General features: G+C 42.4%; 1 protein-coding gene across 4 annotated transcripts in view; it reads right to left on the bottom strand.

Annotated features, from left to right (window-relative positions):
• Positions 1-20,815, bottom strand: part of LOC140714723 (inward rectifier potassium channel 16-like) — a 181,937-nt gene that overhangs the window by 97,384 nt on the left and 63,738 nt on the right. For 2 of the 4 annotated variants that reach the window (XM_073026227.1, XM_073026229.1), the window contains one exon: positions 19,301-19,472. The exons of the other annotated variants lie outside the window; for them this stretch is intronic. The gene's annotated coding sequence lies outside the window, so the exon portion shown is untranslated. The remainder of the gene's footprint in view (positions 1-19,300; positions 19,473-20,815) is intronic. 4 annotated transcript variants of the gene reach the window in all.

The raw sequence follows: 20,815 nt of genomic DNA on the forward strand, positions 1-20,815 counted from the left end.
TCCCACCCTGATTGACATCTGAGACCCTGTGAGTCAGGATAAAAGAGGGTCTGGGGAGCAGCCCCTTTAGACGCACCAGAAGAAACGCTAGCGATCCTGTAATAGCAAAAACTGGTGGAAAGGCCACGTGCGTCCTTTTCCATTTGCCCCGGAATCGGTGGGCCCTTTACCATGGCAGAACGGTTTTTAGCTAACAACGGGGAAATCAACTCCCAACGACTCTCGAAGGATTAACATCATAAAAGGAATGGGCAAGTTTTAACCCGTCTTTCTCTCCAACCAAAAAGCTGCAGCTTGAATGAACTACAGTGACGTTTATATTTCCATCGGACAATACATTATCCCCTAGACAACGATAGAGCTATTTCTTATTGATTATTATTATACCCGCGCTTTTAGATTTAGTATTGACGAAGTATATTATATGTGTGTTTGCATTGATATTATTTTGTGTATTTTTATCAATAAATACTGTTAAAAATTGTACCATCAGACTTCAATGGACCTCTCTATCTTTGCTGGTAAGTGACCCAGTTACGGGGTACGTAACATCGGTAAGACTAAAGAATTGATTGTGGACTTAAGGAAGGGTAAGTCAAGAGCACACACTCCAGTCCTCATTGAGAGATGAGCAGTGGAAAGGGTGAGCAGCTTCAAGTTCCTAGGTGTCAACATCTCTGAAGATCTATTCTGGGCCCATCATATTGATGCACCAAAGATTCTCTCAAATTTCTGCAGATGTACCATGGAGAGCATTCTAACTGGTTGTATCATCGTCTACTATGGAAGGGCCACTGTGCAGGATCAGAGAAAACTGCAGGAAGTTGCAAACTCAGAGAGCTCCATTATGGGCACTAGCGTTCCCAGCATCGAGGACATCTTCTAAAGGCGAAACCCCAAAAAGTCAGCCTCCATCATTAAGAACTCCCAGAATCCAGGATATGCCCTATTCTCAATTGCTGCCATCAAGGAAGAGGTACAGGAGCCTGAAGACACACACTGAAAGTTTCAGGAACAGCTCCTTCCACACCACCATCAGATTTCTGAATGGACTATGAACCCATGTAAACTATTTCAATACATTTTTTTGCTCTTTTTTGCATTGTTTTTTTGTTTAATTTTTAAAATACATATTTATTGTAATTTATAGTTTTAAAATTATTATGTACTGCAATGTACTACTGCCACAAAACAACAAATTTCACAATATATGCCAATGATATTAAACCTGATTCTGAAAACCGTACCATAAGCCCAGACAGGTTACTGTGCTCCATAAATATTATTTTCCTGGTATCAGACTGATGTTCAGGGCGATGTATAAATCAGTTCACAAATGAGTAATATTTTTAATTTTCTGCCTGTGGACCGAAATAATTTCAGGAAAAATGAGCTGTCTTGGTATGCTGCAAGATTCACATATTAGTAGATATTGATTAACGTGATTGCCAACCTAAGCAAGCGCTTCAAGCTCATCCAACTCATAATAGCGGATTGCTCAGTGTGTCATTAAACCTTTATGTTAACTTAAAGATTTACACCTTGGACACGGCAAACTAGTTGAACTGATTTGACGCCCTCATTTTCAGCTGTGTAGACTCAGGCTTGCTTCTGACCCAGAAATATTTTATCTGAGACCAAAGCCCTCAAGTAAAAACTGAAAATGCTGGAAATGTTCAATTGGTCGGGCAGCATCTATGGGAAGAGAAACAAAATAATGCTTCAGGTTGTCAGAGCTGGGATGGAAAGAAAAGCTGCGGGGGGGGGGGGGTGTGTGAGAGGGGATGTCAATACCCTCAAGGTCAGGATAGATATGCTGGTTCACGAACTGGATAAAGCCCAACCTTGTATATCATCCCTGAAATAAATGATCAACCTGTACATCTGACAGGTCAATGAGTTAGATAAGAACAGAATTAGAATTTTACCCAGACATGAATACACTAATGAAAAGAGAAGGAGGGCAGAAGGGATTAGTTTATTTGGTCATTTGATTACTAATTTAATTGGTTCAATACATTGAGGGCTGAAGGGCCTGTTCTCGTACTGTATTGTTCCGTGTTCGATGTTCTATAAGTGTTCACCAGAAACATAAACTCTGAGCTCCTCTAAACTTCCATCTACACACAAATCCCCAATGTTTCTTTGCTAGTTTTCTTGGTCACGAAGAGTACACCTGAGTCGCCATTGTCAGTAAGTTAGCATCTGACGGTTAAGGTCAGTAAGTTATGGGCATGCGTTGTTGCCTTTTGTGCTGCTCTGTGGATGTGCCAACTTTCTGATTCTCCAGCGGAAGTACCCATATCTAGTTGTTTATTTGTAGATAGTACAAATACTCACAATATTAAAAATAACAATGAGATTTCTCTCATCTCTTTCATATCAGTGGCAGTATCTAGCCCTCATAGACCTGAGTCCAAATGATCAGAATTCCTATCTACTGTAAAAATCATAGTATAAATTGTTCATTCCCTCATAATCCCACCACCAGCAAGCTTCTCCCAACAACACCTTATATACCGGCTGGGTAGCCTCCAACCTGATGGCATGAACATTGACTTCTCTAACTTCCGTTAATGCCCCTCCTCCCCTTCTTACCCCATCCCTGACATATTTAGTTGTTTGCCTGTTCTCCATCTCCCTCTGGTGCTCCCCCCACCCTTTCTTTCTCCTGAGGCCTCCCATCCCATGATCCTTTCCCTTCTCCAGCTCTGTATCACTTTCGCCAATCACCTTTCCAGCTCTTAGCTTCATCCCACCCCTCCTGTCTTCTCCTATCATTTTGGATTTCCCCCTCCCCCTCCTACTTTCAAATCTCTTACTATCTTTCCTTTCAGTTAGTCCTGACGAAGGGTCTCGGCCTGAAACGTCGACAGCGCTTCTCCCTATAGATGCTGCCTGGCCTGCTGTGTTCCACCAGCATTTTGTGTGTGTTGTTGTTTGAATTTCCAGCATCTGCAGATTTCCTCGTGTTTTCTCCCACCCCCACCTCCTTCCCTGCAATGCTGGGAGGGCAGGGCTGAAGCCATAATTGGCAAGTCCTCAACAAAGGCTTATTCAATCTTCCTGACAGCAATCATTGATGCTCTGGGCCACACGGCCTTTGTAGTTCAGAAGGAAGTGCTGAGGCAGATGTAGGAAGTCTTAAATTAAGGCAAAAATGGTGAGAATTCGGGAAGCATGTGCGGAGGGAAGAATGGGGTCAATGTCTCAGGTGGGTGACCTCTCCCCCAATCATAGAACCATAGAACATTACAGCACAGAAACAGGCCTTTCGGCCCTTCTTGGCTGTGCCGAACCATTTTTCTGCCTAGTCCCACTGACCTGCACCTGGACCATATCCCTCCATACCCCTCTCATCCATGTACCTGTCCAAGTTTTTCATAAATGTTAAAAGTGAGCCCCCATTTACCACTTCATCTGGCAACTCATTCCACACTCCCACCAGTCTCTGTGTGAAGAAGCCCCCTCTAATAGTCCCTTTAAACTTTTCCCTCTTCACCTTTAACACATGTTCTCTGGTTTTTTTCTCCCCTAGCCTCAGTGGACAAAGCCTGCTTGCATTCACTCTATCTATACCCATCATAATTTTATATACCCCTATCAAATCTCCCCTCATTCTTCTACGCTCCGAGGAATAAAGTCCTAACCTATTCAACCTTTCTCTGTAACTCAGTTTCTCAAGTCCCAACAACATCCCTTTCAACCTTATTAATATCCTTCCTGTAGTATACAGTATGTAAAGATAACTCTGTTCCCCTCCTCTGTTGTGGCCTGATCTGCTGAATTGCCCAGGTAAGGCAGTGGATGGTCATACGTGCCTGAGGGTGCTCTCTGTGACACGGGACAAATTCCCCAGATTTCTAACTAAAGCAGGCTGACAATGGATGGCCAGAAATGATGCCAGTACCAAGGATGAGTACAGAATGACATTTACACATGGCGGAAAGTCATGCACGCTCACCAGTTCTTTGAATTGAGACCCTGAGAAAAGCATGCCTCATCATTCTTTTATTCTGTCTCATGTCAATACAAGATGTGCACGCAGAGGCCTAACCTGTTGGGCTACACCAGAGAACTCATGTGGTCACGTAATCCAGCCTCATGATGGTAGAGTAATCAGCACGTAGCTTCTGTTGACTCTCTTAAGAACTTCTCTCCCCTCCCTAATACGTCATGTCAGCAGGGATGTGTCATCTGTACAGTTAAGGGTGGATATGTGGTCTCCAAAATAGCAGGGCTGGCACTCTGTCAATTCCACATGAGACTGAGCACTTAATGCTTTTAAAACACACTCACTATTCCTTCCTCCCCATCGTTACAGTAGAGCTTTCATCTCCACAACTGTTAATTCACTCAGAATCCTCACCTGCTCACCATTTTTCAGCTTTACTTTGCTGAATCCAGTATAAACAAGCAGGACATTTACACAGAGCAAAGAACCTCACACCGCAGATCAGGCCCTTTGGCCCACAATATTGTACTCACCCTTTATCCTACTCTAAAATCAATTTAGCCCTTCCCTCCCACATAGCCCTGCATTCTTCTATCATCCATGTGCCGATCTTAGAGTCTCTTAAATGGCCTTAATGCATCTGCCTCTACCACCACCCCTGGTAGGGCACTCTACGTAACTTACCTCTGCCATCCCTCCTGTACTTTCCTCCAATCACCTTAAAATTATGCTCCCTTGTATTAGTCGTTTCTGCCCTCGGAAAAGTCTCTGGCTCTCCACTCTAACTATGCTTCTTATCGTGTACATATAGCTGCAACCTAAAGTTCAAAAGTAATTTGTTATCTAAGTACATTATATGTCACCATATACAACCCTGAGAGTTATTTTCTTGCGGGTGTACTCAGTAAATCCAAGAACCTTTATGGAATCAATGAAAGACCCATATCCAACAGGATGGACAAACAACCAGTGCACAAAAGACATCAAACTGTGCAAATATAAATTGAAAAATTAAATAATAATAAATACTGTACTGTGTAAATATCTGAGGCATACGTAAAATTATTCTGCCTTCAAAATCATAAAATGGAAAGTTTCTAACTATCAAAAGAATACTATAAAGAGCAGTAAACAGTAAAAACCTAAATCAAATCAATATTTAGTCTAGCACTCTTTGCCTTTAAAACTGCATCAATTCTCTTAGGTACACTCTCATGCAGTTTTATAAGAAAATCGGCTGGTAGGTTGTTCCATGCATCTTGGAGAACTTGCCACAATCCTTCAGCAGATTTTGGCTGTCTCATTCGCTTCTGTCTCTCCAGGTACTCCCAGACGGCCTTGACGGTGTTGAGATCAGGGCTCTGTGGAAGCCGTACAAAAATAATCTCGGGTCGCTAAGACTTCTGCATGGTACTATAAATAAGCAAAAGATATTGAGAACATGGGATGAAGAGTCCTTGAAAGTGATTCCATAACTTGTGGGAACAGTTCAGTGATGGGGCAAGTGAAGCTGAGTGAAGTTATCCCCACTGGTTCAAGAGACTGATGGTTGAGGGGTAATAACTGTTCCTGAATCTGATGTTTCAGACTGTCCTGTGTTCCCAGTTGAGCACAGCTACACACTAGGCATTGATCTCCACAGGAATGGAACAGATTTGTCCACGAACAACAAGTCAACAGCCTTGTAGAGTAACAGGAGCTATGGTACACTGAATATATGGTTTGGTGCCAAGTTTCCATTTCGCCGCTGAAAGAGAGAAGTTAAAATAAGAGAACTGAGCTCAGGCCAGACCTCACAGATCTTTTGGCTCACTACTTCCAAACTTGCCCGAGATTTGGAAAATGCTGGATTTCAGGCTATTTGCCTTTGTGTCTTTTTATAGGTCCCAACTGACCCAATCGTCCTGGCCATGGAAGCCCAAAGTTCATGTTAGTGAAGTTAACCAATGATAAGGTGGCGAGGTGGACTGGGAGCAGGAGTGTTTTTGGGAGGGCGTGTAGTGGGTGCTGCTGGAGGAGGGGATGAGGGAAAGAAATGCTAGGAACTGGAATGTAAACAGAAATTGTTGACAATACACAAGGGAATCCATGGCATCTAATGACGCACTCTGTAAGCAAGGGGGCAATCCTTTCTGCGAGAGATCTCCAGTGACAGCAAAGCAAAGGAGGAGAAAGAATAGAAAAGATGATGGAATACTCCACCATTGGTTGGCTTACTGTCTCTGTCCATTACAGAACAATCCTTTTCGACCAATCTGCAATATTGACTCAGTTTTTCTCCCTTCATTAGCCTCTCGCTCTGAGCTGGGGAGCATTTCTCCCTGTTCTACAATTAGTAATATATTATGCTCACATAAACACAAGAGATTCTGCAGAAGCTGCAAATCCAAGCTGGAAGTCCTGATGAAGGGTTTCGGCCCAAAATGTTAACTGCTTATTCCACTCCATAGATGCTGCCTGATCTGCTGATTTCCTCCACTATATTATTCTTCTTTGTCTAAGGCAAGGGTTCAAAACTTTCTTTATGCCTTGGAGACTTACCATGTGTGGACCCCAGAATGGAAACCCTGGTCTAAATTATCACACTCTAACTGTACCCACTGAATCATTTGACAACATGACTCCTACAATCCTGGCCTAATCCTATCATAAATATTCCATTTGTCCTACTCATCTCTGCTTCTATCTTCTCTACAACCTTTTTGCTTTTTCTTTCACTCCCTTCCCCATTTCTGAGAAAGAGTCTACAAAGTTAACCCTGTTTCTATTTTCACAGTTGCTGCCCAGCCTATTGAGATTTTTAAAAAGCTCTTTCTGTTCTTACTGAAAATGATAGAAAGCTTAACTTCTGAAGAAATAAAAGGCTTCAACCTGAAACATCAATTGTCCATTTCAATTGACATAGGACATAGAATATTACAGCACAATACAGGCCTTTCAGCCCACAATGTTGTGCTGACCTTTTAACCTACTCTAAGATCAATCGAACCATTTCCTCCTACATAGCTCTTCAGTTTTCCATTTTCCATGTTTCTTAAATGCCCCTAATATATCTACCTCTACTACCACCCCTAGCAGGGTGTTCCATGCACCCACAACTCTGTTTAAAAATCTTACCTCTGACATCCCTCTTATACTTTCCTCCAATTGCCTTAAAATTATGCCCCCTCATATTAGCTATTTCCACCCTGGGAACAACTCTCGGGTTATCCACACTATCTACGCCTCTTATCATTTTGTACACCTAGATCAAATCTCCTCTGATCCTCCTTCACTCTAAAAAGAAGAGAAAAGAATGGATTTCTTTCCACAGATATTGCCAGACCTCCTACATGTTGTGTGTTGTTCCAGGTTCCAGCACCTGCCAACTCTTATGTCTCCATTCCACTGTTCCACTACAAGATCTCTTCAAGGTATGCACATTTTGAAGAAATACTCCTCTTTTCTTTTTCAACAGGAGCTGTAAGATCTCCTTTCACTGCTCCCCCCTCTGTGATTTTTGCTGCTTTTCTGCCCTTTGACCGTACTCTTACCCAGACAGTCCTGATGTCCCATAACATTGACTGTCCGTTTCCCTGCATACATACAGCCCGGCCGTCTAACTTGCTCCACCATCTCGTGTGTCCCTCCTAAACAAGTTGAAACCAATCTGTGGTTCTGCTGCTTCCCGCTTGTAGGAAGAAGACCCTCTTTTTTTTAAGTAGTTTAATTCCTACATTAAAATTAGTAGAGGGAATCCTGGTAAATGTACTAGTATTGCATAGTCACAGAGAGCCAGTGTTGGTCAACTGAATGCAAAATGAAAATTGTGAGAGATAGTTCGGAATCAATACTTTCTCTTGTACATTGTTGAGTTCAGTGGAACAGTAGTTCAATTAATAAGCTAGTATTCAGAGACCAGAACTATCGATCTGGAGCTGCGGTTATATCTCACAAAGGCAACTGCGGAATTTAAGTCCAAGCAATTAAATAAATGTGCATTTTTGAAAGCTAATTATCATAAACCATCAGACTGCTGTTAAAATCCCTTCTGAATCATTAATAACCTTCTGGAAAGCAGATCTGCCGTTCTTCTAGCAACGCTTATAGGAGTAACACCTTACATTCCATCTGGGTCACCCCAACCTAATGGCATCAACATCGATTTCTCAAACTTCTAGTAATTGCCCCCCACCTCTCCTTCACCGTTCATCATTCTTGTTTCTCCCACACACCTTCTCTTCTTACCTGTCCATCACCTCCCTCTTGTGCTCGTCCTCCCCTTTCTTCCATGGTCTTCTGTCCTCTCCTATCAGATTCCCCTTTCTCCAGTCCTTCAACTCTTTCATCAATCCACTTCACAACTCACTTACCACCTATCATCTGCTACCTTGTATTTCTTCCTCCCCTCCCCTCTCCCCAGCTTCTCAGTCTGACTCCTTCCCCCTTCCCTTCCAATGCTGATGAAAGGTTCAGCACAAAACCTTGACCTTTTATTCTTTTCCTAAGATGATACCTGGCCTGCAGAGTTCCTCCAGCATTTCGGATTTCCAGTATCTGCATGTTTTCTTGTGTATGCCATTCTTATTGGCTTTGGCCCACATGCATACCTCCTACTCCTGATCCACGATAATATTTGTGGTTAATGCCCTCTCTAAAATGGTCTCTCAAGCCACTTTGTCCAATTGGCAGTTGCCACATACAGTTCATGAATAAATTAATAAAAGCTATTTGAATCACCTGATCTCTTATCTCAATCTACATATCTTTGGAACCAGGGCAATAAACTATCTTCACACTCCATCTACCATTAGCAAATCATTTCAACAAAAACATAGCAACAGCTTGGGAAAAGAAAAAGATGCTGAATTTTCAGTGTGTGCAAAGAAAGAAGATGTTCGCATCACCACGACAATATTCTTAATGGAAAGGAAGTGCTGCATTTATATGGTGCCGAGGAACACAGCAGTTAGAGCCTTGCATTACAGTGCCAGCAATCACCGAGCAGGTATTGATTCCACCACTGCCGATAAGAAATTTGTAACTTCTATGTGACTCTACCAGTTTCTTACTGCCACTAAGGTTTCCTCCCACATTCTAAAGATGTGTTGTGGGCATGTTATGTTGGCACAGGAAGCCTGGCAACACTTTCAGCTGCCCCTACCACAATCCTCACCGATTTCACACAAAGAATTACCACATTTCATTGTATGCTTTGATGTATGCGTGACACATTAAGTTCATTTTAATCTTTATTTTTCTCTATGAAATTTCTTTCAGGATGTTCAATATTTTTCAACCAATGAAAGAGTTCTGAATTCAAGTGATTTTTATAATGTACCGTATGGGACAATCTGACAGTCTGACCTCTCTGTTGTCCCATAAAAGGGGTAGCGGGTCAAGGGTCACATGTGGTAAATGGGTGTTGTAGTATCAGATTAACAAATGATATCACGTAGTCGGTTTCAACAACTTCAGTGAAGTCCAACTCCAGGATGCAATTGGCTGACTGAAGTCCTACTATCTATTAACCAAGCTGAACAATAAGAAATTTTCTACCCCATTCGGTTTAAGCAGCACCAGAATCCCAAATTGGAGTCTCAAGTCATGATATTCAGCATGAAGACCCGATTTGCACTGGAATAGTTTTCAGTCCCTTCATTCCTGAAAAGCTCAGGTCTTCCATCATCCAGACACATAGAACTAGATCTCTAACTCCTGCCAGTAAAGTTCTACCCCTGGACAGAGCCTAATGGAGATGGAACTGCACTGTTTTGTTTCACACTGCAATATGGGAAGATAAGAATTAGGAGAAGAAGTATGTAGGTCAGCTGGATTTTAAGAGTGCTCCCCTAGTAACCAAGATCTTCTACATCAGCTCCGGTTTTCTGCATTAACCCCTTTACAATTTATTGCCTTAATACAGAGGAATATTAGTGGAATTTCCAGAAATTTACTGATCTCTGTTTTGAATTATTTCTATGACTGAGCCAATCACCTGCAGATTCCATCCTGGCAAGTTATAAGATCTATGTGCAGAATTAGGCCACTTGGCCCATTGAGCCTGTCCCATCATTCCATCATGGCTGATTTATTATCCCTCTCAACTTCATTCTTCTGCCTTCTCCCCCTAACCTTTGACACCCTGATAATTAAGAACCTATCAACCTCCGCCCTAAATATACCCAATGATTTGGCCTGCACAGCCATCTGTGGCAAAGAATTGTACAGATTCACCACCCTTTGGTTAAATAATTTTTTTCTTATCTCTGTTCTAAATGGACGTCCCTTAATCCTGAGGTTATGCCCTCTGATTCTAGAACCCCCCACTATAGGGAAGATCCTCTCCATGTCCACTCCATCCAAACCATTCAGTATTCAATACGTTTCAATGAGATGCCCCCTCATTCTTCTAAACTCCAGCAATACAGACCCAGAGCCATCAAACATTCCTGATATGTTAATCCTTTCATTCCTGGAATCATTTTCATGATGCTCCTCTGCATTGCCATCATATCCTTCTTTAGATAACGGGCCCAAAACTGCTCACAATAAAAAAGCGGTCTGACCAATGCCTTATAAAGCCTCAGTACTGAGTTGATTGGCATGACGAGTTTGCATGTCACAAGGTTGTTTTGCCATTTGTTTTAATACCATAGAATGCCCTATTACTGTGGCTGCATAGCAATCAATTACTAGCCAGCTGACAAAATTCCAAATATGGTGGGCAAGGACAGAAGGGGTTTCCGTTTTCAATGTTGAGAGATCTCCTTGCCAAGACTATGGAAGAGATAAGGTTGGTATCTGGGGTGCAAAGCTGAAACCCTGCCCTCAACCTTCACATATTTTTATCAATGCACCACAGCAACAGCCTATTGGATGCATCATTGCTTGGTGAAGCAACTGTACTGCACGTGATCTCAAGAGAGTGCAGAGAGTTCTGGACACAGCTCAACACATCACAGAAACCAGCCTCCCTTCTCTTGACTCTGTCTATACTTCTCACTGCCTCAGTGAAGCAGCCAGCATAATCGAAGACCCAACCAAACCTGGGAATTCTTTCTTCTTCTCTCTTTCATTTGGAATAAGGTAAAGAAGCCTGAAAACATGCTCCAGCTCACGTGCAGCTGTAATAAGACTAGTAAATGGTTCCTAGTTCAATGAGATGCTATCCTGACCTCATAGTCTACATTGCACGTTATTGTTTACCTGCACTGCACTTTCTCTGTAGCTGTTACACTTTATTCTGCATTGTTCTTGTTTCACTGCTCTTTATCTAATCTGTGATCTGTATAAACAGAAGGCAAGACAAATTTTCCACTGTATCACAGTACATATGACAATAATAATCGAATACCAATACCATACCCCCAGTCTCCAGGTTCAGACTCCAATTTACAACCCTCACCTCATCAATCCCTTCCACCAATCTCCCCCTGAATGACATCCTATCTCCTGACCCCTGCCTTTGTCTATTCCATTGCTAGCAGAGGCCCAGCTTTGGCTGCATATGTCAGACTAAATCCCTTTCAGAGAGATCCAAGTCAAATGGTGGATCACCACAGTGGACACCATTCGGTATTTGGAATGACTCTTCATTACCAAGTCCCAAAGAACAGAAGAACCCAGGAACGATGTAACTAGCCACAGCACAGTACATGCACAAGGGAGATCAAAACTGTATAAAACATCATTTTGGTCAGAGTCGAGGTACTGTGTAGAACTCTGTTCACCACATTGCAGGATGGATGAGATAACATTCGAGATGGCACATAGAAGGTTGACAAGGATATCGCCAATGACTTGAGAATTGCAGTAATGAGGAGAGACCTTGCTAGTAAGGAAAACAAATGCAATGTTAACAGTAATTTCGAGATAACGAGAAGATAAAAGCAGGGATGTCATGTTGAGGCTTCGTAAGGCATTGGCCAGACCACTTTTGGAATTTGTGGGCAGTTATCACCACATATCTAAGAAAGGATGTGTGGGCATTTGAAAGGGTCCAGAGGAGGTTTACAAGAATGACTCTGGGAATGAAGGTTCATTTTCTCTGGAAAAGTGGAAATTATTGGAAGTGGATAAAAGTATGTGAGTCTTAAACTGGGTGAACAGAAGGATCAATTTCCCTTATCAAAGAGATTAGTCACTGCAGCATTGGTTTGTTGGTAAATGGATCAGATTAGGTTGATTAGATTAGAGTAGCTCATTGTCATATACACCAGATTGCAATGAAATTCCTTGCTACATTGTAATAATAAATACAAACAGAACCATAAATACAATGATGAGCACAAATGAACAGGAAAAGGAAGAACTCAGATGAGAGTTTAACTGACTGCATCTCCATCTGGTATGGCTGGAGGGGGGTGTCACTGCACAGGATTGAAAGGAGCTGCAAAAAGTCATGAACTCAGTCAGCTTCATCATGGGCACTAACGTCCCCCAGCATCCAGGACATCTTCAAAGAGCGATGCCTCAAAAAGGTGGCATTCATCCTTAAGGACGCCCGTCACCCATGATGTGCCCTCTTCTCATTGCTACCATCAGGGAACAGGTACAGAAGCCTGAAGGTATACACTCAGTGATTCTCCTTCTTCTCCTATACCATATATATACTCACTGTAAGTTACAATTTTTTGTTTCTGTATATAGCAATATACTGCTGCCACAAAAAAACCAAATTTCACAACAAAGACTTGGGGATATTAAACCTGATTCTGATTCACTGTCTAGATGGATGGTGGAGGCAGAAGCCCCTCACCACATGGAAAATATACCATGAACATTTGAAGCCACAATATGCAGGGCCAAGGACCAAGAGCTTGGACTTGGAAGCAACCCAAGTCCATGTTTAGCCAGAAATGACAAAATGGACATATGAATGGATGACCTTCCTCTGCGAATGGAGGTCTCAACTGCTGGCCTTAGATTTCTGATGGTGTGGTCCAATATTCAATGAGTAACCCTCACATTTGCTTAGTTCTCATTAATGACTCGACCAGCATCGATATTATTAGGATTTAAAATGATAGTGCCAAAGAGATGGGTTGTTTTCATAGCACCATAAAATCATAAGTCATATGAACACAATCAGGCCATTCAGCCCATTGTCTACTCCACCATTCAATTATGACTGATTTATTTTTCCTCTCAACCTTATGTTCCTACCTTCTGTTTTTAACCTTTGATGCCCCTACTAATCACAAACTTCTCAACCTTTGCTTTAAATATACCCAATGACTTGGCCTCCCACAGCCACCTGTGGCAATGAATTCCACAGATTCACCACTCTCTGGCTAAATAAATCCCACCTTATCTCTGTTCTAAAGGAACATTTTCTATTCTGAGGCTGTGCCTTCTGGTCCTAGACTCCCCCACTATTGGGAACATCCTCTTCACATCCACTCTATTCAGGTCTTTCAATATTCCATATGTTTCAAATCGATCTTCTAAACTCCAGCAACTGTAGGCCCAGAGCCATCAAACTCTCCTCATACATGAACATTTTCATTTCCAAGATGATTCCCGTAAACCAGCTCTGGACCCTCTCCAATGCTAGCACATCCCTTCTGATTTATGAGGGCCTAAAACTTCTCAGAATACTCCAAATGTGGTCTGGCCAATGCTTTATAAAGCCCCAGCATTATATCTTTGCTTTTAAACTCCAGTCCTCTTCAAATGAATGTTAAAGTTTCATTTGCCTTCCTCACCACCGCCTCAACCTGCAAGTTAGCTTCCCTTCTGGCGTGGTTAGCAGAATGGCTGACGGGCAGGAGGCAGTGAGTGGGAATAAAAGGGGCCTTTTCCGGTTGGCTGCTGGTGACTAGTGGTGTTCCTTAGGGGTCAGTATTGGGACTGCTACTTTTCACATTGCTTGTCAATGATTCGGATAATGGAATTGATAGCTTGGTGGCAAAGTTTGTGGATGATGTAAAGATAGGTAGTGCTGAGGAAGCAATGCAATTGCAGCAGGACTTAGACAAATTGGAAGGTTGGTCAAAAAAGTGGTAGATGGAATATAGTGTTGGGAAATGTATGCTAATGCATTTTGGTAAAAGGAACAATAGTGCAGACTATTATCTAAATGGGGAGAAGGTTCAAACACCAGATGCGCAGAGGGACTTAAGAGTCCTTTTGCAAGACTCCCAGAAGGTTAAATTAGAGGTTCAGTCTGTGGTAAAGAAGATAAATGAAATGGTGCATTTATTTCGGGGGAATAAAATATAAAAACAAGGAGATAATGTTGCACCTTTATAAGACACTAGTCAGGCCGATTTGGAGCATTGTCAACAGCTTTGGGCCCCATATCTCAGAAAGGACAAGTTGTCATTGGAGAGAGTTCAGAGGACGTTCACATTGATGATTCTGGAAATGAAGGAGTTAACATATGAGGAGTGTTTGGCAGCTTTGGGCCAGTACTCACTGAAATTTAGAAGAACGGAGGGGGAGCTCATTGAAACCTACCAAATGTTGAAAAGACTCAATAGGGTGGATGTGGAGAAAATGTTTCCTCTGGAGGAGGTATCCAGAACCAGAGGGCACAGCCTCAAAATTGAGGAGTGACCCTTTAGAACAGAGGTAAGGAGGAATTATTTAGCCAGAGTGTAGTAAATCTGTGGAATGCTCTGCCACAGACTGCGGTGGAGGCCAAGTCCATTCATATTTAAGGTGGGAGTCGATTATTTCCTGATTGGTCGGGGCATCAAAGGATATGGCAAGAAGGCAGGTGTATGGGGTTGAGTGGGATCCAGGATCAGCCATGATGGAATGGCAGAGCAGACTCGATGGGCTGAATGGCCTAATTGTGCTCCTATGTCTTATGGTCATATGGTCCTTTTGCTCTTTGCTGCTAACAAAAAACAACCAATTTTGAGTCACAAGGCAGTGATACTAAACCTGATTCTGGTTTGATAGGCCAGAATGATTGGATGAATGGCACTAACATTCATACTTTTTTACTCTCTTGCTCAGGCAATCATTCAACAAGTAGGGTGTAAACAAACGGATGTTTTCATTGTGAAGCCCAGAACCCTCCCCATAGCTTGCAACATCAAGGCACTCTGGGTTGTGAGATAATCTGTTACAGACTCCTTGCCGCACACTGACCTTATCTCAGCTGCCGCCTTAATGGAATTGCTCTGTGTTTAATACCTGCCATTCTTCTCGTTGGGAAACTACTAACCAGAGATAGCAACAGGAAGTTGTCATCTTTTCATTAAACACTTTCCAGCCTAGTTAGTTTGCATTGTAAAAGTAGAGGGGATATTGATTGGGACCAGCAGCCTCTGGTTAAAAGATCAGTCTATGTTGACAAAGCAATTATCATAACTCTACTCCACAATCTTATCTCTTGTTGTGTAGGGAGCTTAACTATGTAATGCACAGTCACTCTTCAAACAAGGGTCAAACTGAACTGCTCTTCACTCAGCAACACATCACTATCACTGACGCTTTCACCATCTGGCACCTGTAGCTTGTCAGAAAGTAGTTTTCTCTTTGAAGAGCTGAGGAGACCATTTCAGTTTAAAGCCAGCACTGCAAAATGAGCTGACAGGCTGCTCTACCCCAGATGGAACAGGAAACTTGGTCTGTGCAGCTCACTTCACCCCCCCCCCCCCCCCCAGCATTCCCCACCTCCAGTCATCTCTCTTCATCTCAGTCCAGAAGCTCTTCCTCATGACGTGCCCCTGGATCTCTCTCCCGCCCTCGCTGCACGCGGACCTCTTTCCCGATCGGCCCCCTGGAGCTCTTTGCTCTCCACTTCGTTCCGAGACCATGTCCCTCTGAGTCAGCTCAGAATTTAAACACAAGAGATCTTGCAGACGGTGGAAGTCTAGAGTAACTCACGCAAAAATGATGAGGGAACACAGCAGGTCAGGCAGCAGGCATGGTGAGGTGTAAAGAGTTGTCATCTCGGGCCGAGACTCTTCATCATTTCTCTCCATAGATGCTGCCTGACCTGCTGAGTTACTCCAGCTTTGTGTGTGTGTGTGTGTGTGTGTGTGTGTGTGTGTGTGTGTGTGTGTGTGTGTGTGTGTGTGTGTGTGTGTGTGTGTGTGTGTGTGTGTGTGTGTGTGTGTGTGTGTGTGTGTGTGTGTGTGTTAACCCAAATTGTTCCTCCCCCGAAGTTCTCTAATATTAACATGCATTCTCTGCTTTACAGATGCTGAGAGCAGAATATCCCATTACATTCCCTCCTTCCCTTTAATCTTCAGTCTCCTTTAAACACCTTTTAAAATGCATTCACTTTTCCGTTTCAGGAGCTCCACAGCAGAGCATTTATTGTCCATTCTAACTTCTTAAGCAGTTGCAGTCCTTCTGGTGACCTTACCCACATGGTGCCACTCGTAATTTATTGGTTTGTACAGGGAGAAATGCTGCAACCAAGAGGTTAGTCCGTCCCTTTCAAAAAGGGCATGTGAAATGGGTCAGATCAGATACTGACAGCAAATTTTTCCCATGAAGGACAGTACTGAGATTAACCAGATGACTTTGAACAGAAATCCCGTAGCTTGTCCAACAAATATTATTAACAACTAGCTGCTGTTGTTTACTTTTTTTTCCATATTTCAGATTATGAACTGAATTTAGGGTGGGGGTGTGGAAGTATGTCTCTACCAAAGGAGGTGTAAGGTGCTCCTTCTCTCTGCCAACCTGCAGGTCACCCTTGAGCCCTCCTGATCAGGGTCACATGAAGCCCAGGGAGCAGGTGGTGGATGGTTACACAAGCAGCCGGTGCATATCACAAATCCGGGTTATGTGACCACTGATGCCAGGCAGACAATCTCTGCAGTGCATTGGTAACGACTGGAGTCACCCATCTTGTAAAGACACTGCCCAGAAGAAGGCAATGCCAAACCAGTTCTGTAGGAAAGATTGCCAAGAACAATCACGGTCATGAAAAGACTATAATCATCCACATCATATGACATGGCTCATAACGAACGAACAAACTGAATTTAAATTTCACAGTTACTGAAGTGAAATTTGAACTCAAGCCTCTGGACTACCTGTTTGGCAATTTAACCACCAGGTCAACACCATACACATGTCCCAGTAACTCTGCCCTACTCTCTGCTCCCCAGTCTCCCGCTCTCAAACCTGCCTCCAGATATTGAACAAGGAAACCTGTACTCTTTCTAGTCCCGATGAAGGATCTCAGCTCAAAATTTTGACTGTTTATTCCCCTCTATAGTTGTTGTTTAATATGTTGAGTTCCTCCATGATTTTGTGTGTGTATCTATGGATTTCATTTTCTTTCTTGTCCATAACAAGTTATCAACCATAATTAATTTCCGCAGGCACATCTCTTTCCTCACTTAAACGATTCAGGTAACAGGGCAGCTCCTCTCAGTTTCGGTTTGAGTTACTTCACTTCGGCAGGCATTTTTCAGTCTTCAGACATTCGCAGGCATCTTCTCTGCTCTCTCTGTCCCCTCCCCCTGTGCAACTTTAAATCAGCTTATTTTCCCACTTTTCTGGTTGTGACGGGGTCCTCAAACTGAAATGTTGACTCTGTTTGGCATTTTCAGATTTTCTTTCTGCTTATCTTAGGTATTTGATTATACCTGCTGTCAAAGTGAAGATCAGAGTCTGTGAGGTAACAACCTCCATGCTCGAAAGTAGTGCATTTTATTTATTTTATGCTTTATTTAGAGATATAGCATGGAACATGTCCTTCTGGCCCAATAATGCTAGCCTAATTATAGGAAAGTTTACATTAACATATTAACCTATTATCCAGTACATACTTGGACTGTGGGAGGAAGTGAGAGCTCCCGAAGGAACCCCATGTGTTCATTTGAAGAACATACATACTTTCTTACAAAGAATGCCAGAACTGAACTCCAAACCCTGACCTTCAACCCCCCACAAGCTGTAATAGTGTCGCACCAACCACTATGCTACTGAGATGCCCTAACAGTGAAGTGTACCATGGTACACTTCACTGTTAGGGCGCCCTGGTGGTGCAATGGTTAGAGGGACACAATCACAGCTCGGGGTGCCCTAATGGTGTGCATTGCATTCCTACATGAAGTAAGGACGTAATGCTGAGGCTTTATAAGGCATTGGTCTGACCACACTTGGAGTATTACGAGCAGTTTTGGGCCCATTATCAAAAAAAAGGATGAGCTGACATTGGAGAGGGTCCAGACGAAGTTCACAAGAATGATCCTGGGAATGAAAGGGTTAATGTGTGAAGAGAGTTCGGTGGCTCTAGTCCTGTAATCACTGGATAAGAATGAGGGATGATCTCAATGAAACCTCTCAAATATTGAAAGACTTAGAGAGAGTGGATGTGGAGAGGATGTTTTCTATTGTGGGAAGGTCTAGGACCAGAGGGAACAATCTTAGAATAGAAGGATGTCTCTTTACAATAGATATAAGGAGAAATTTCTTCAGTGAGAGAGTGGTGAATCTGTGGAATTTATTGCCGCAGATGGCTATGGAGGCTAAATCATTGGGTATATTTAAAGCAGAATTTGAAAGGTTCTTGATTAGTAAAGGCATCAGAGGAGAACGGGGTTGAGAGAGATAATAAATAAGCCATGATTGAATGGCGGAGCAGACTTGATGGGCTGAATGGCTTAATTCTGCTTTGATGTCATGATCTTATGATAGTGAAAATTCCCAAAAGTGGGACAGGTTGAACGTTATTTTCCACTCTGTAAGGTACTTTTCCCAGTTCTCTGACTGGGATCATCCTATCATCTCCATATCATTTTTCTGTCTCTCCTTTCCCTTCGAAGGCGGTCCCTTGGATCAGTTCTGTGCGTTCTCAGGGAACAAATCATCAATGGGATTCACTAATGGGGCAGGACGTACCTCACAGGATGGGGTGGCTTGTGAGGTGATGCACTTACGCTGGGCTGTCGTCTTCTCTGGCTGCCTGCTCTGAGAGTTCTCAGATGCTATAATAAGCATTCCATTTCCACAGGAAGTGGTCACACAATGGGATTCATATTAACTTTTCCTAATCTCAGACCAATCAGGATACTCTCCACAGTGTAGCTATAGAAGGTTGTCAAAGTTTTAAATTCAGCATGACATCTAAGACTTCAACAAACTTCTATAGATATATAATGGGGAGTATGGTATGGAATTGGTATGGAAACACCAATGCCTAAGAATGGAAGTGCCTTCAGAAAGTAGTGAACACAGCCCAGTCCATCATAAGCAAAGCCCTCCCCACAATCCGGCACACTTCCAAGAAGAGCAGCCTCCATCATCAAGGGCCCCCACCATCCAGGTTGTTGTCATCAAGAAGGACGTACAGCAGCCTTAAGGCCCACACCACCAGGTTCAGGAATAATTATTACCCTTCAGCCAAAAGGCTCCCGAACCAGTGTGGATAACTTCACTCACCTCATTACTGAAATGATTTCACAACCTATGGACTCACTTTCAAGGATTCTCCAACTTGCTCTCAATATTATTTATTTGTTTGTTTGTTCATTTATATTTGCAGTTTGTCGACTTTTGCACATTGGTCACCAGTCTTTGTGTGTAGTTCTTTTATTGATCCTACTGCGAATGCCTGAAAGAAATGAATCGGATGGTAGTGTATGGAGACATACATGGTACTTCAAAAATGGTACTTTGAAATTTAATTTGTACTTTGACATCAGTGAGAGTGATAAATGTTTTCAAGGTGGCTAGGAATCATCTTGAATTGTCCTTCACCGGCGGTAATCCTTTCTGCTAGGAATACTCTTCCCATATCTTCGGGCAGCTTGGTGTAAAGCATGTAATTTTCCAGTGATCTTTAAGTCCCATTAAGTGTTTGCATATAAAAGTTGCCTGGAATCAGGAAAATCTTTAGGAGATAAAATTAAATAAAAAATGAAATATTTCTTTTAATGCTAAGAGAAACTCCTTGTTGACCTGCTCTATGGTGACTTCAGCAAATGTTCTGACACTTTGAAACAATGCACAATGCCTCATACGAAAATGGTTAAATATGCAGGCTTTGCTAAATGCACTCACAGCAAAGACAGAAGACTTCACTTTGGTCTAAGACCTTTTACTGTAGCTAAGGAGAACCAAGTGTAAAAGTTTATGCTGAAGGTATAATATCTGATGGTCCTTAGTCAAACTGTGTTACATGAGTAGGAATTAGTTCTGACCTCTTCAACCCGTGTCAACAATTCGATCATACAGTATATGTGTACTGCTCGCACTGTACATTTAAAGTCTCTTTGCTTCTGTGAACATTTTGCATGAACTACCATTTCTGATTGACCTAAAGCATTAAGGGCAAGTTTAAGCTTAATTGTCATTTAACCATGTATACAGCTAAACAAAACATCATTCCTCTGGGGCCAGGGTGAAAAGCACAGTCCATTCAGTCACACACAGCACATGCAGTTACAATAGTACACACTGTAACACAATAATATTAGTATAATCCCTGGGTGGCACGGCCTGAAGATTGACAGTGCCTGGGATCTTATTAATTTAATTTCTCTCTCTCTACTGCTTGGTCTGATGAGTATTTCCATCATTTTCTGGTTCAAATTTAGATTTTAAGCAGCTGTAATATTTTGCATTCATAGCATATTTTAAAAAGCTCTCCTATTTAAAAATGCCCTTTGATACCAAGCAATAGTAGAGCAGTATTCAGAGAAAAATGCTTTTGGTTCATCCATGCCTGCCTTCATTCATAGATACTGACATCTCCTATTTTTCCGATTCACACAAGACATTCAGGCCAACTCAAGGCACACCCTTGGCCATTATTTCACTAGTAAAGTTTGCAGAGGATTGAAATTGAACAGTAATTTGCATGGAAGATGGCAAGCTCACTTAGAGAGGCCACAGTGTAGGTGTTGTGGAAAATACATTCCAGTCACTGTAGGGGGTGCTTGTTGGAAACTGTAG

This window comes from Hemitrygon akajei, chromosome 22, assembly GCF_048418815.1.
Source record: "Hemitrygon akajei chromosome 22, sHemAka1.3, whole genome shotgun sequence".
In the NCBI taxonomy this organism is placed as follows: Eukaryota; Metazoa; Chordata; class Chondrichthyes; order Myliobatiformes; family Dasyatidae; genus Hemitrygon; species Hemitrygon akajei.